We start from the raw sequence: 6,844 nt of genomic DNA on the forward strand, positions 1-6,844 counted from the left end.
TATGCGAAAATATTTTTCCTGACGCTCATATCGGCGACGGATGGGGGGGCTTGGGCCAGCCGTAAGCGATATCTAGTATGCTCGATACATGGTTTAAGTTTGATTTGTTTTAGATTTATGTAAGGAAATTTGAATAATGTACCTTTATGTACATAATAGAAACGTCTGTTACTTCACTAAAATTCCTGACATTTTCGTATTCCGGCCGCATTCCTGTCAAACGGCCAAAGTTCCTGACATCTGGTAACCCTAGTCGCGTCAAGATCACTTTGAACACCTCGCCCGCTTAGCAACTTCTGCTGCTGACTGTACCCTGTACCTGTTTGCTACTAACACTAGTTATTAAGGCCAGTCTAGACTGGATGATCAAATCGACTGATTTGATCAGAAAAGAAATTGGCGTCAATTTAATCACCAATTTTAGATTTATTGTGATATTTGAGCGTTCTCAATTAAAAAAATGTACCCAAATGCGAACACGTGTCACAAACTGATATTCATGCCATTTTATCAGTAATATCACTAATATCGGACATAATCGGCGGTTTAAATCAGCGAACCAAATTGGCGTTTCCGTCATTGATCAGACAATTTCATTACATTGCGTGATTTGATCAGACAATGGGGTTGGTAACTGTCAAAGGTTTGCATAGATGGCGCCATCATAACTTGCCCCTTTTTTATAAGATTTGGCTGAAAGAGCTGTCCAGGGTATTAAAAAAACAAAAAAATTGACACAATTCTAGGGATTGACAGGGCAAGCTATGATGGCGCCATCTGCTAAAAACTTCGACCGGCCAACCCCATTTTATCAGATTGGCGAAAAATTGTTCCTGTCTGGACTGGCCTTTTGACACTTAGCTAAGATAAACTAACGAAATCGATCGATTTAATTTAATTTAATACTTTTTTGTATATTAGTTGATAATTCCAGGTGCCAGGCTCTGAAATTAAATGTCTGTTCGGAGTAGACGTAGCCGTAGTATGAAAGGTTAAGGGCCAATGTGTACTGTGACCCATAACCCTTCAGCTGGCCCAAATAATTTTGAGTTATAGGAATTTTAACTTTCTGTCAATAGGGGATATTACTGCAATGTTCTGCCGCCACAGTGCAGCACTACCGACTCTAGTAAATTCATAGACTAACTTATACATACTGTGCCTTAACCCCTCAACTGTGGGAGCGCCTTTCAGGCGGTCATAAAATTGGCGGTTTATCTGTGGCTCAACCTGCCAGGTTCGCATAATTCGCGCCTAAACTTAAGGTAAAATATCAGTGAAACATATGTTTAACTCGCTCTGACATATTTAATCGTGGAGTGAATGAAGCAAGACAGCTAGCAAGCGAACATTTGAATGTTCAACGGTTGAAAAAGTCGTTAACTTTCGTCAGTCAAAAACAGCCACTGTGACGAGTAGGATGTTACGTGTTTTTATAGTAAAATTGTGGATTTTTATGGTGAAATCGTTAAAAAGCTGAGGAAATGTCAGTAAACTTTAGTTAATATTATGTTTGGGTGTGTTTTTAGAATAATATAAGTGCTAAATGTGTGAAGAAACCCAAGTAGCATGGAAGTGTCGGCAACATCAATATAGCAGCCAATTAAGAACTTAGAGTGATTTAAGGGACGTATAAGAGTGTCAGAAAAGATTTAAGCTGTATAAAAGGTACTTTACAGACATTATACAGCTCAAGCTATATAAAATCATTATAAAGGATTCTGCGGAAGCATGGGGTGCTTTATCAGAATATAAAAAATCTACTATAAAACTAAAAGTGTTGTGAGAGACTACAAGCTAATTCTATCGTAAAAGCTGTATACAGGCTGTATTGTAGTAACACTTGGCACTTTTAGCTGTACAAAAGTATCTGTCAACTCCGTTTTAAAACATTAAGTGTTGTGAAACACTACAAGCTAATTTTATCGTAAAAGCTGTATACAGGCTGTATTGTAGTATCACTTGGCACTTGTAGCTGTACAAATGTATCTGTCAACCCCGTTTTAAAGCTATTTCTTATGGCGTAATCTCACTCTCCTATAAGAATAGTAGTTGTATAACTTCTGTCTGTAAGGGTATTATACAACCAAATGAATAAATGGCAGCTATAGTACAGCTTTTTTCTGTATTACTGATAGAGTCGCTTTGCACAATCTTTTGGCGTAATTTTACACTCGTATAAGTATAGTAGTGTAATGATTTCTGAAAATAAGTGTATTATAAAACTAAAGGAATATATGACAGTTACAGTACGGGTTTTTTATTTGTTATACGGATCTCTAAAGAGAATTATAACTTATGTACGAAGAACCGAAATACAGCCAAACGAATACAAATATTCTATTATAAAGCTGTTTTAATTACAAAAGCTGTAAAAGACACTCCATTTATTACACAGCACAGCTACTAAGATTAGAATGCTCTCCAACTATCCTGTAGGCTGTTTAAAAATTGTCGCCATTTTACAATAAAAAAAAAACGTATTTGTAAATATAATTAAAGAAATAATTGCAAATATTTAGCAGACTAACGCCGTGTTATGATTACCAGCTAAAATAAATTGTTTAGCCTTAGAATTAATATTTATAAATATTTTTGATACTCTAACCTTAAAAACAAACAGTAACTTTACCGATTTTTGATATTTTCCTTATGGTTTCTCTTTGTTATTTTGCAGGCGCGTAAATATTTTGCCAGAAAAGATACACAGGTTCACAATAAATAATAATCCGCACTTACCAATAATGTAATATTCCATTCAAGTCCTGTATAATATTTACTTTTACTTTTACCATCCACTATAACACTTTATTGTCGCCATTACTATATTACGAATGGACAAGATTAAGACATTTTAGTTTCTTAAATGATTATTATTCTCTTGTAATTCTTTCTTATAACTCATTTAAAACTTATATTCTTATATCGTACTTATAAGAGATTATCTGTAGTGTTAAGGTTTCCTGTTACACCGAAATATAGCTATAATGCAGCTATTATGCAGCTTATGTATTGCTTATACAGCTACTCTACAGCTCTAATAACGCCAAAGGCTGTATAATTTGGGCCCTTTTTTTACTTATAAGGGCTGTATAAGCGCTTATACAGCCTTTATACAGCCTAACTGTACAGCTTATAGTATACAAATAAACTTTAATACAGCTTATATACAGCTTGCAATGCTACTTGGGAATGACATGCCAAGTCATAGCCGAAATTTTCTTACTCGGTTTCTTATTATTTGTATAAGTTTTACTATGTCTCAAAACAATCATAATATGTCGTAGTTCATATAGATTATATTAAATACAATGAAATTAGCTTAAAATCTGTTTAAAGTGAATAATAGCTATCAAACTAAATAACGGTCGGCACATAACCTCTCGGGCTGTCGCAACAGACTGGACGAGCACCTGCCAGGCTGTCGCCACAGACGGCGCTGTCATGTTACTGACGCACGTTTGCATAGCATGGACATTCCACTTACTAACTAATTCTACGATACTTCTCTTTCCACATAGGCTATAATAACACAGCTCAGCGCAACTGTAATGAGTGAGAGCAAGGGCTGGACATTTAATTTGTAAGATTATAGTTTGGTCCATGAAGTTTTTATACTGAGATTGACGAGCATAAAAAATTTAATATAAATTAATTATGCAAGGCTTTTAATATGGGTACTAGGCGACAGTGATGATGATGATGATGATGATAATAATAATGATGGTGGTAGGGTTTGCTACTAAGATTTTAGGTGTTACTCTTCACACATTCTGAAATATCCCTTTATTGCTCTTACGGTCTAGGTATGTCCATATTAATCAAACCATATAGATGTGATTTGGTCTATATTTGTCTTGTTTTCAGATCAAGTTTTTAGATGTTTTTTGTTTAATAAGAACAAGTGCGATTATTTATTATTAAATATTGTTTCATTAATACCCTGAGAAACGGAATTTCTTTGGATTAAGGCTGCTGGTTGCTGTGATTTTTCAACATTTTGTGGGCTATCAATGGTGCATGAATAAATAAAAGCATTTTTTAAACATTTCTTACCATATAACTACTGCACCTGCATTACTATTACTTTGGCCACAGATAGTTTACAACTTAAATTTCTTATTTATGTATAAAATTATTACATAGGGTGTGGTAGGACTCCACAATGCATGTAATTAGAAACTTATTTACGTGCGCCATTTCTAGGGCAGACATAATTTCAATAAAGTTTTCAAATGGTATATATCATGTATTTAATTGATAAGCCTGACATTTTATGTTTTTTTGATGTGTATGATTACATTATATACATAATTAGAGTAACAGATACGCCTAAAAACTGTTTATTTTTTTATTACAATAGAAAATGAAAGATACATTTCGGTACCTATAATTTGAATTCGACTGTACAGTTATTTTATGTTAGTTTAATGATCGTAATTTTAAGCAGCAGTTAGATAATTAAATAAAGGGCAGAAAAAATACAAACTATAGACTGTATCATTGTAAAAAACTGAATAAATCGCAATTGTCCACTTGCACGTGGACCTAGAAACCCTGTCTGTGGAGCAGACCCCTTAGGCTGCCACAGATGAGGGGGAGCGGCCATATTCATCTCCCACAGCTGAGGGGTTAAACTGTTTTTTGACAAATTTTCACAGACAATAAGATATGACATAGATGCATCAAGGCGGTTTGTTAACAAGGGCCTACCATTAACGCGAAAATCTATCTTCCTCTTTATCGCTCGAATATGCAAAAGTGATAGAGAGGCAGAAACCGAACTTTCGATTGTCGTGTTTCACGGTAGGCCATGTATGTGATTGACATAGTGACGCATGATGTCATTGATGTTTTGTTTACTGTATGTGCTAGTTGTGCCACCTACGCACAGCTTTGCCTAATATTCCCTATGCAATCGTTACGCTGCGGGAGTTGCCTTGCCATACGAAGGGTTAACATACTTTTGACCGAAAGTACCAGTAGGAAAGGAAGAGCATACACGCTTCAGTCTACATTTTATCTCAAGTACCCACATGTATAAATCCAATCAGAATAGGTAAAAAAATTTAGAAGTGAATAAAAATTACCTTATTTGTAAAAATGTATTTAAAAATCGGTGGTATTTTATAACATATTCTTGATTATAATCATGCATCACAGACATTGCTATAGTTAAGTATACAGAGAAACATAACATCAAAAAAATTTACCCATTTTTTTCATTTAACGCCACTATTTCATTCTGTTCTACGGTAAATTGTAATGACAGGCCATAATATTAACAGTGGTCTCTACCACTCCGTCTAAACTAACTTTGCACCGATGTCAACAAAGTGAGAGAATGTCATTACTCATTATAAACGCCACACGCCACACTTTGTTATTGCAAGTGCACATGCATAGTTAGCTTGGTCCGACTTTATCAGAATTAGATACAATAAAGTGACATTACCGCATTATGATTTAAATCTTAAACTAAAATCAAGTTACATAGATAATTATAGTTCTACTCCTTCTCATTTATATTATAAAGAAAAAAGTTCTGAATATCTCGAGTACTTTAAACAAAAATGATCAGATCAACTGAAAAAGATTATACTCCAACAGACTAGGAAATTCTAGACCGTACAATAAACCACCCAATAATCCATCGACTACGAAAATCTTAACGTCTATGCTAACGTAAGTATATAATACGGAGGCAATTTCCGTGTCTAAAATAATACTTCGGTGGCAGTTCCCATGGAAGCTTGAAGAAAAAACAACATACCATCATCATCGCCAAACTGACAAGTAATTATGTACCTTATTACCAAGTCATAAAGTCCATTGATTGTCCAATAGCGTTGCTGTTGGTTTACACAACATTTTCATCAATTGCGAATACTGTATTTTTCTGAGTTTTAATCTTATCATGGCAACAAAACACAATGACAATAAACTACGTTTACAACACTCATTACTACTACTCTACGGGCTCATTAATATCTTGACCGCCACCGTACGCTACCGTAACACTCGACAATGTGTACAGATTAAACTGCACCTTAATTCATTACAATAGGGTTCAACTTGCACTTTAGCGCTCTTCTGAACGCATCCTTAGTAACCTGGGGAGTAAGTCATCCTAAATAGATCATTCAAATTATTGATAACCAGAATTACTTTTCTAGTAAAAGACTCTTTTACTATAAGTCTGTATCTTTAGGTATTTAGAAGAATGTAAACAAACCACAATTAGGTATTTTATTTGGCAAGAAAGTTCTTCAAGTCAATTAATTTTACTACGATATATCGCTTACTTAACGTAAAAAAGAAGCTGCTATAATCGTGCTATTTTGTTGATAGGAATATATCTGGATGATTTGATTAATCAATAGTAATTTAGTTTTATAATATATGCTATTACTTCGCCCTAGTAAAAAACCTAAAACGAGTTTGAATATTTAGCCATTTGAGGGTAGATGAAACATTACACGATTCAATGAAATAGTCTAAAGCCAGGACGATGAGGTACAGATCCAGGCAGTTTTCTATATGGTTGGTTAACTGATAAATGTTTCAAATACCCAAAATTGTAAAAACACATAGTTTACATTTATTTAACTACCTAAAGATACAGACTATAGAAAAGCAATTCTGAAATACAACGCTTTCAATATGATTATGATTGTGTTTATATCTTTACTCACACAAATGAATAAAAAGATATCTTACTTATAATACGGTTAGAGCTAGAAAGCTGCCAGCTCCCTTATCTATTTCTCATCATCTTCAAAATATTCCTGTTCCTAGTTTTGATTAGAAAAGTAACGGCCGAATTCGCTCACGTTTCAATTCA

The sequence above is a fragment of the Cydia splendana genome, chromosome 1 (assembly GCF_910591565.1).
Source record: "Cydia splendana chromosome 1, ilCydSple1.2, whole genome shotgun sequence".
Lineage (NCBI taxonomy): Eukaryota > Metazoa > Arthropoda > Insecta > Lepidoptera > Tortricidae > Cydia > Cydia splendana.